This window comes from Akebia trifoliata, chromosome 3 (genome assembly GCF_017979445.1).
Source record: "Akebia trifoliata isolate Shusen 1 chromosome 3, ASM1797944v1, whole genome shotgun sequence".
Taxonomy (NCBI): domain Eukaryota; kingdom Viridiplantae; phylum Streptophyta; class Magnoliopsida; order Ranunculales; family Lardizabalaceae; genus Akebia; species Akebia trifoliata.
Genome location: NC_141377.1, coordinates 9,320,950 through 9,331,852, shown reverse-complemented (window position 1 = coordinate 9,331,852; position 10,903 = coordinate 9,320,950).

The window sequence follows — 10,903 nt, the reverse complement described above, 5'->3', positions numbered from 1 at the left end:
GTATAGTAACCTACATATTGAAATTATAAAAATACCCATCATCAAATTACAAAAATTCATTTGGTACTTATTACAATAACATGCATATAAATTTACAAAAATACCTTCATGAGGGATGTTTTGTAATAAAATTGATGAATGGTATTTTTGTAATTTTCATATGCAAGTAAATGTTATGAAGAGATGTACTTTGTAAATTCATATGCTTTTTATTGTAGTTAGTATATTTAAATGATTATTTGATGCAAGGTATTTTTGTAATTTCAATGTATCTTGGAGGAGAGGTATTTGATTAATATCCTTGATAAGGGATATTTTAGTAATTTTGATATGCATAGGTTGGATTAATTGATTTTAGAAAATGCAAATGATTTGTAGCATACCAAGTAAGGTGGCCTTACCTTGACTATTTATGGAATCTGGTTCACTCTCTCACATTATTGCTATGAGATTGATTAGTTATCTATATAATTCTAAAGTAAGGTAAAATTATTATTGTTCACCATATCATAGTGTTTCAAGTGTTAATATGCTCTTAGAATAAACAAAAAAGGAAAGAAGGGCCTAAAAAATAAAGAAAATAGAATTTGAAAAAAAAGGCAAGGTAAAACATAAATAAAAAGGGAAAAGTAGATGCAAAAAACAGTAAGGGAGCAAATGGAAGAATGGAGTACCAGAATAGATAACAAAGTAGAAAAATGTTAAAAAGAATAGAGCCTTGATATGAGAATTGAACGAAGGGAACTCGAAAAATTTTATGATTGAAATGAATCATGAAGCTTGAGATTTCTCCCTTCTTCATCATGTTCTTCGATTTTCTATTTTTCAATCTTCGATTTGGATTTCGACGTCACAAAATCCTAGTGCATGTAGTTTCTAATTGGAACGAACCTTAAAGCTTGATATTTAGGGTTGTCATCGAGAACCAAAAGAAAGTAAACAATATTTCTCTGGTTTTTAGTTTCTCAAACCTAAAACATAACAAAATCAATACTACTCTATTTTTTTTTTCTATATTTTCTGTCAAAAAAGATAGAAATTAAAGTTTCAATTTTTCATCGAAGGAATGATTATTTGTTTTTGTTGAGTCAAATAAAAAAAAATCAACAGTATACTTGTTAATTTGGCAAATGATTGAGTCAGGTTTGAAACTTGATGTATTTATCTTTATCTTTACCATTATAAGGAGAGAAGAAGGAATATATGTTTGTTGACAAAACTTTCGAAGACCTAAGATGCCCTTAGTACTAAATTTAATTTTCTTCAAAAGAAAAACGAGGTGTCAATAGAAACTCTTGTGACACTTGTTCGTACCATTTGTTTGGCTAATGCCATCGTCACGATTTCCTTTTCGTGTCACATTCGCACTTCACTTTTCCCACAATTTTCTTTACCCAATATTAATTCTCCAATATCTTCAGTTGTTATAAAAAAAAAAAAAAAAAAAAAAAAAATTAATTCTCCAATATCTTCAGTTGTTATAAAAAAAAAAAAAAAAAAAAAAAAAATTAATAATCTTTACTTAGCAAATATAAACTAAACTAAGAAAAGGAATCCTCCTCGCAAACAACTTTTACAGAAGATTCCCTAGTAATGTGCCCCGTCTAGATATAGATAAAGGTTCTAGACAAGAAATCAATAAATTAAGAATAATTTTACAAAAAAAGGCACATTCATTGAGAGTTTCTAGTGGCAGCCCATCTCTTACTTATTACACCCCAATTAAAACTAAAGAAAATAAGTGAACGGTTAAGAGCTCTCTAATTTTTTTTTAGTTGATTTATCTCATTGAATATGAGATGAGTCGGAAGAGTCAGCTCGGTAGTTGGTGGACGAGAGATGGAATACAGTGTTTCAAAAGAAAAGGTGCAAAATGAAAATTGTAAAATTTAATACAACTTAGATGGAATTTTAATAAATAAAATTATCCGAAAATAACTATTAACGTATTCTTTTTTTGCTGAATCTTTTATTTCTATTTAACGTATTCTTCACAATTGCTTTCTCTTCAACCAATCGTTCTCTCAACTTCAATGTGTTTGAGAATAAAGATTTCCTGGAACTCAGGTGTCAGAATAACAATATTCTAACACCTGAATTTCAGGAAAATCTTTATTCTCTGGCAAATCCCTTCAATGAGCTTTCCGTCTTCCTCTGTTATGGTAATTCTCTGAATCTTTTTTTTCTCTTTTTATCATATTCTTTTAATGGAAAAATGTTTTATAGTATTATTTGTTCGGATTTGCTTTTGGATCCAACTCTTTGTTTTTTCTTGGATTCCATATTTTCCACGGATGATGATGAATGGAATTTTATCATTCTTGGCTTCTCTGAATCTGTATTTTTTTTTGCTATTTATCTCAGAGAAATGTTTAATAATATTATTTGTTCAGATTTGTTTTTTCTTGGATTCCACGGATGATGTTGAATGGAATTTTATCATTCTTGGCTTCCATTTAGATTTCTTAATTTTTTTTTTGTCTTGCAATGGTTTTCTACCGATGATGGTGAATGGAATTTTAATAAATTAAATAAAATTATCCGAAAATAACCCTTAACTTGTCCCTTTGATTGCTTTCTCTTCAAGCAATTGTTCTCTCAGCTTCAATGTGTTTTAAGAATAAAGATTTCTTGGAACTCAGGATTCAAAATAACAAGATTTCAGGAAAATCTTTACTCTCCACAAATCCCTTCAATGAGCTTTCGTCTAACTACTAACTTCATCTGTTATGGTAATTCCCTTTTTTCTATTTATCGAAGAGAAATATTTAATAATATTGTTTGTTCAGATTTGTTTTTGGATTTCTTGGAACTCAGGTGTCAAAATAACAATATTTTGACTACTAACTTCATCTGTTATGGTAATTCTCTGAATCTTTTTTTTTTTTTTTTTCTATTTATCGTATTCTTTCAATCCAACTCTTTACATTTTCTTTGATTCTGTGGAGGATATTTATTGCTAGGTACCAAGGGGCGACACGTGACACCTAGGGATTCGATTCAAGTACAGAGATACGGGGTAAGCTCGATGACTCGGTCACAAACCAACCATGAGTTAGGGTCTTAGTTGGATAAAAACAGAGAATAGATCAAAATGGGTTAAATCGTCCCTCATTGGGATGATTCATTTGCAATATCAACACATATTTCGAGGTAGACACGTGACATCATTTGAAGATGGTTCTTTTCCTTTTTAATGTAATAACTAATTTAGGTAAGGGGAATTCGGTGAATTGTATTCTTAGTAAGGGAGATAACTCTTTGAAGATTTTTCTATAAATAAGCCTTGAGACCATGGAAAAGAGGAGGGAGGTAGAGACAAAAATGATGGAAAGAGACCATGTAACGGGAGTTTGATAGTGGAACGGCTCCTCGAGCCCGTGGACGTAGGCACGCTTGCCGAACCACGTGAAAAATATGTCTTCTATTTCCATTTTTATGTTTTTATTACCATTTGACGAAAAAAATGTAAAAAAATGATGATGGAGGTTGATTGATCCCAAAATCGGCCTCCACAGATTCCATGTTTATTAATTAATGGGGTTAGTTTTTGTGTTGCAATGTTGATATGGTTTTCTACTTATGACGGTGAATCAAATTTTATCATTCTTGGCTTCTATTTAGATTTCTTAATTTTTTTTCTCTATTCTCTACGTACATAATATGTATTTTTAACAAATGATGGTGTTGAGTTGCCCACTAAAAATCTTAAAACTCTTTGAGTTAACTCAAACCTCGGCTGAGTAGACTCAACTTGATTGGATTTCAGATGGCTCGGTCATGAAGCCTGACGTAACCAACATGTCGATTTAAATTGAAAGAAACTTACCCAATTTAGCAAATAGATCAAGTCAACTAATCAAAAAGTAGTTCGGTTGGGTTGGATGAGAGATGGATCAATTGGTGTTTGTTTACACCAAAATTTGGAAAATAAAAAACCCTACCACTAATTGATCCTTATCATATATATTAAACAATACAAATATAATATAAAATTAGATTATCTATTTTTCTAATATTTTTTAATTAATTATAACAAATCTGAATCATACATAAATCCTAATTTATTTATTTTTATAATATATGTGTGTTTGCATAGATTTTTAACGACTGAAACAATTCATGAAGACGATTTATAGTTAGTTTCATTTCATAGGCTGCATCCTTTGGTGGATGTTTATTTTTTTCATTTCTCATATTAAGTTGATTATACTTAAATTTTTCTCGATATGTTATGATTTATAACTTTATAACTATGATTAAAGTTTTGTTAAGCTTTTAACCTTTTGAAATGGAGCTAGAGTAATGTTAGAAACTTCCGACTGATTTATCTTTACTATCATGAGAGAAGGAAAAATAGATGTTTGTTTTGGATTTTTATCAAAACGTTAATAATTTTATCTTATTATTATCAAAACGATATCTATTGTTTTGAATTCTAAAGTCAATCTTTTTAGATCAGTCTATTCCAACCCGTTTTGATTTGTTGAAATTTTAAAAGGAACTTGGTCTTCGTTCTATCATTTAGGTAAGTTTCTCTCTCTCTCTCTCTCTCGAATTCGAATCAATGTGGATGCCGGACCATTCGATTACTAACCTCTCTTCGTATTCTAGGGTTTCGTTTCTCTCTTTTTCTTTCACCTACTATTGATCGAAATTGTTAGGTGAGACTGTTATAATCAAATTCAAACTAAAGGGATGTCTCCGAGGCTTGAGTTACAAGCATCTCCCAAGATATTTTACATTGACGTGGAGGCTTGCAAGTACACTTCTTCTCTCTTATAGTTTATGTTCAAGTAAGAACAAAAAAAGTGATTGTTTGCTCGTAAACCAACACTATTTTGACATGTGACACTGATGACTTAATGTTCGTCGCAAATAATCACAATAAATAATAGAGAACAAAATTATAAAACCTCAACGAGTAAGAAATCGATCCACAGAGACAATTTTGATTCTAGACTTTTAACTAAAAATAATTAAGATATAACGTAACCAGTAAAACCTATTTAGTAGAGATAAAAAACTAATAAAAATAGTAAAAGAAGGACTTGCAGTTTGAAAACTTAAATCAGTCGAATCCACCATAGGCAAACTATCTTATCAGCTCATTTGTATTTGTTTTTATGTTTATCTAATTAACAATCTAATGTTGTTGGATCGGAAAGTTAATCAAGTTAAGCACAAATAATAACTGAAAATTTTTTGATTAAACTTTAATAAGATGAAGTCAAAAGACTATTTATGACATTCTTAATCGAGCATGATTTAGCTTGAACTTATCGAAGTTTAAATCATCAAAATTAGGAAACCATAAACCAGAACTGATGATCTTTACTTAGTAAATTATCATCATATTAAAATAATTAAACACAAAATACAAAATAAATAAATTGATTAAGATAATTTTGCTCATGGCTTCACTGACTTCTCTAATGGAGGTCTAACCACAAATCATTCCAAGAGATATAAAAAAAGATAAAAGAGAAATCATAGAGATAAGAAAAGAGAGAAAGCAACGGTGCTAATAAGGGATGGTAGCTTGGTTCAAAATATTCAACTTATCAGGAATGTAACGTCATTAGTATGTATCAAAATGTATTGATCCAGATAGTATCGATTTCTCTTGACTGATGTAGACACCTCAATTTGAACGGGCCACTTCTCGAAAGGGCCCAAAAATATCGATTTTCCAAATAAATGGGCCAACGGGCCTTAAGGGCCCAAGTCATTGAAAAGTGACATTTTTACCAAACCGAGGCCCCTAAGACCTCTCAATGGTTTAGGAGGCCCACCAAAAGGATTCGGCCTACCTTACGCTTTCCCAATATTCACCGCTCCGCCTCCAAAATCAAAAAACGCCAAATTTCACCAACGGGCCTAAAAAGCCCGATTCGCCAACACGTGACATTTTTGATCAAACTAATGATTGCAAAAATCTAAAAAAATTAAAAAATAAAAAATGTGAGAGTTGGGATGCTTACCTTTCCTTTACTACCACCGCTCCGCCTCAACCAATCCCTAAAACCCAACACCATTTCTAAAACCTAAGCCCAACACTACAAAGCCCACAAATCATTAACCATATCTAATTCATTATCCAACCCACAACCTTAACCCATAAACCACTACCCACATCAACTAATCACCATCTTGATAATCAAATATGACACATGTCATCACCCCATCTCACCTCCCTTACCCAACTACCTACCCCATTAATTTACTTTAAATCCCATCTACCCACACATCAACCCATCACCTTTTCTCTCAAATCAAACACATCTACCCACACCCCTAACCTATACATCCCCTAATCTACCCTCATCATTCCCTACAAAACCCACATCTACAACCTAAACCTACACCATCCTCTCAAGTCAAACACTCAACCTCTCCCATCAACCTATCCCAATCCTTCATTTCCACCCACTTTAACACATGGCATCATCTCCCTCACCCTCCCAAAATATCATCAACCACCTCTTTAAAATCCTCCATTATCTTAAATCAAATACCATTTAATCACAACCACCATCTTAAACTCACCTCACCAAACACTCCACCCAAATGGGTTGGGTAGGATCCAAACCATTTGGGTCAAAACTCACCCATTTAACCCCCCTTCCCTAAGTACCCTCCAATCTCCTCTAAATTACACCCACTTCTTTCTCAAACTCATAACCATTCTATCCTTTTTCTTCATTTCACCCCATTTTATCCCTAAAATAACTCCTCAACATCTATAAATACCCTCCTCCTCTTCCCAAAAATGGCCCCCAACTTTCACTACAAAAATTCTCCCCTCCCACTCTTACAAAAAAAAATATACTACCAATTCTCTCCCCCAAGTCTCACAAAAAAATATTATACTCCACTCACCTCTCTCATCTCTTCTCTACTCCTTCAACTACAAAAAAAAAAAAAAACATTTTCCTAAACTACTAAGGACCTTAGAAGACATCAAAGAAGAAGAAGAAAATAAGGATTGAAGCTTCAAGGTGGGTTCAAGGCAATCCCCCCTATCTCTTCTACACCCTCTTCTATCACCCTCTCCCCTTCATTTTATTTTTTAGGATGAATGGACCCCAAGGCTAAAGGTCTGTAAGGGTCATTTCCATTAATGGAATGACCTTATGATCAAGCCGAAAATGAACCCCTATTTAGGGTACAAATGCACAACACGTGGCACGTTGTCTTTCACACCTTTTAAAATAAAAAATGACCGAGTTGAGTTGAGGTTACCACTCTTTAGTGGGGAGAAAAGGGTGCCTAACACCTTCCCTTTTCTCCAATCGAGCCACTTACCTCGAATCTCATTGTTTGATTAATCCATGTCCATCGAGAGTCACTAAAACGTCAAAAATGTCACTTTTTCAAAAAATGCACATCGGGTGACCATTCACACCCACTTATAATATGAATGGTGGCGACTCCAAACCATTGTAGATGTGGTCATCGTAATGGTGAAATCACGTGTCTACAACTGAGATATAGACCAACGAGTTTCTTTCATTCCCCGATGCATTCACAGCTTTTTTGGAGAAAGAAAAATCAAAGAAGGAAGAAAATAGTAAAAAAGTATGATTCAAAAAATATTATGTTTTCAGAATCGCGAATAATTGAAAATCACATACCACATAAATTATGTATTGAAGTAAAAATGGGTTATCTCTTTTAAAAATTTATTACTTTTAAAGATAGTTTGGTAAATCTTTATTTTTTTTTTTAAATATCATTAACTTATATATTTTGTATAATAAATTATAAATAAGTCAATAATTATGGATTGAAGTTAAAAATGAGCTATCTCTTTTAAAAATTTATTACTTTTAAAAATAGTTTGGTAAATCTTTATTTTGTTTTTTAAATATCATTAACTTATATATTTTGTATAATAAATTATAAATAAGTCAATAATTTTATAAATAGTATGTTAATTTTTTTTAAGTAAAAAATGTTCTATAATGATTTAAATAGATGATTTAAGGTATTCTTTCGTTCTTTTCAAAATTAATTCATATTATGTAAAGCTTTGCAATTTCTCATGTAAATTAGGGATGAGAGCTTAAATTGAGCTAAAAATAAAACGTTTGAATGTTTACAAAAATGAGATGTTTCAAAATATTTTTCCTTTCTAAAAATTATGAATGCAGTGACATATTTTTAAAATAAAACGCGGACACAATTTAACTTATTCAATGTCGTCAACATTAACACATGTGAATTTACAAAAACATTTATATCAAAACTATAGTAACTTGCATATTACCCATTGTAGATGCAATTTCTTGAACTACCTCAAGATCTGCAACACCTATCTTGATTTTAAATTTCCTTAGTGTTGGGGTGTGCCTGCAACACAACTTCTCTGACAATCTAATAAAAAATAAGTATAAAAATTGTAGACACCCCAATTTGAAAGGGCCCTTCACTCGAAAAGGCCCAAAAATAGCAATTTTCAATAAATTTGGCCAACTGGCCTCGATGGCCCGAATCATCGAAATATGACATTTTTACCAAAATCAAAGCCTCTATAACCCCTCAATGAGTTAGTAGGCCCACCAAAAGGATTCGGCATGCATCCATCTACCCCGCTCTATGCAAAATGTCGGTTTTCCAACAAAATAGGCCAACGGGCCTCTAAGGCCTAAAACGCTGAAAAGTGGAAATTTAGTTCAACCAAGGCCCCTAAGATCACCCAATGATCTAAGGGACCCATTAAAAGGATCGGACCCATCCCATGTTATCCTAACCTTCACCGCGCCACACTTACATCCAAAAATCGATAAAATCCTTCAACGGGCTTAAAAGGCCCGATCTGTTAATACATGACATTTTTTATCAAATTAATAATTTCGAAAACACAAAAAAATTAAAAAATTAAAAAATTAAAAATGTGAGACTTGGGATACCTACCCTTCATCCATCCTCCACCGCTCCGCCTTGAAATTCACAAATATCCTAAACCCACCTAAGGCCCACAAGCTCTCAACTCTTTCCTAAATTCATTTCTTACCTTACCCCCTAACCCAAAATTAATCCTATATCACCTAAACCCTAACACCTACCCCCCATCAAATATCCAATCCAAAACAAATCCTAATTAAGTCAAAATGACCTACAACCCTTCCAAATCCAAGTCCAACACTTAAAAAGCCCACAAACCACTACCCATATCCAATTCATTATCCAACCCACTACCTTAACCCATTATCCATTATTTACATCAATCAATCACAATCTTCACACCAAAATATGACACATGTCATTACCACCCTTCACCTCCCTCATCTAATCATCTACACCATCACCATTCTCTAAACACTCCATCTAACCCACGTCACTTCCCTCCAAAATCACCTCAACCTATACCCTACCCTAACCTAACCTATCCCTATTCTCCAACCAACCACATTGCAACCCATACCCAACACACCTTAATCTATCATCCTTCTCTAACATCAACAATCACCCACATCACAACCCACATCACTACCTATCATTCTCCTTAAAACACTCCCATGAAATCACCTCAACCCATACTTCCCTCATCATCAACCAACTAACCCACACTCTTCTCTCTAATCAAACAACCCCCATCAACCAATCTCATCACCTTACCCTCTCATCACATATGCCACATGGCATCATCCCCTTTCTCTTTCCAAAACCAATCTACCCACCTCTTACACAACCCATTCTCCTAAATCTAAACACCTCACTTTTTCAACCAACCTAACACTCCTTCTCCAAACAACCCTCTTACACCTCTACTCCCTCCATCAACCATCACTCATCTCATCCCACCAAACATTCTATCCAAATCAGGGTAGGATCTAAACCATTTGGGTTGAAATACAACCCCTTTCCCTTATTTACACAACTACCCTCACTTACACTCCAAATTTCATACCCTTCACTTCTAAAACTCATGCCATTTTCTATTCTCCCAACCTTTAATCCCATTATACCCCTCTCCTCCTCCCTCTTCTATTATTCCCTCCTCTCTTTATTTTATTTTAGATAACCCTTAAGATGTGATGTTTTCCCTCCCTTATCTCCAGTAGTTCGAACTTCGATTTGGTCGAAAGTATGAGGGTTGTAACCACCTTCATAAAATAAAATAAAAAACCGATTTAACCCATCAAATCGTTTTGAGGCAACCGGTTTTTGGGTCCTTCTCAACTCATGAGAATGGAATCATAACCATCGCCAACACTTTTAAAAATGTGTTATTCCCAAGGCTAATGACCATTTCCTTCAATGGGATGATCCTATAATCAAGTCAAAAATAAATTCCAACTTAGGGTACACATTATCAACACGTGGCACTTTGTTTTTATTTTTGTATTTTCAATCAAAATGATCGAGTTGTGTTGAGGTTACCACTGCTTAATGGGGAAAAAAGGGTACCTAACACCTTTCTTTTTCTCCAACTGAGCCGCTTATCCCGATCTTAAGGTTTGATTGGTTCATATCCATCGTGAGTCACTAAATGCCGAAATGTCACTTTTTTGAAAAATGTATATCGGGTGATCATTCACACCCACTTACAATATGAATGGTGGCGACTCCAATCATTAGTAGATGTAGCCATTGTAATCGCGAAATCACGTATTTACAAAGTAATTAAAATAAACTTAAAATTCACTAAATTAAGACTTAAAATCTATTCTTGAGATACATGTTAACATTTCAGATCATAACAAAAGTCAAACTAATGGTCAAAGTAAAACTAAAACCAACTAGAAGAGACTAAAGTTAGGGCCGAGGCAATGTCGAAGCTCAATGTACTCCAAAGGTCTCATAGAGTTCTTGATTGCAAAAGTGGCGCCTCATTCCATTTGGTTTACTTTTATATTGGATTTGAATATCCTTAAGATACTCATGGTGCCTTTTG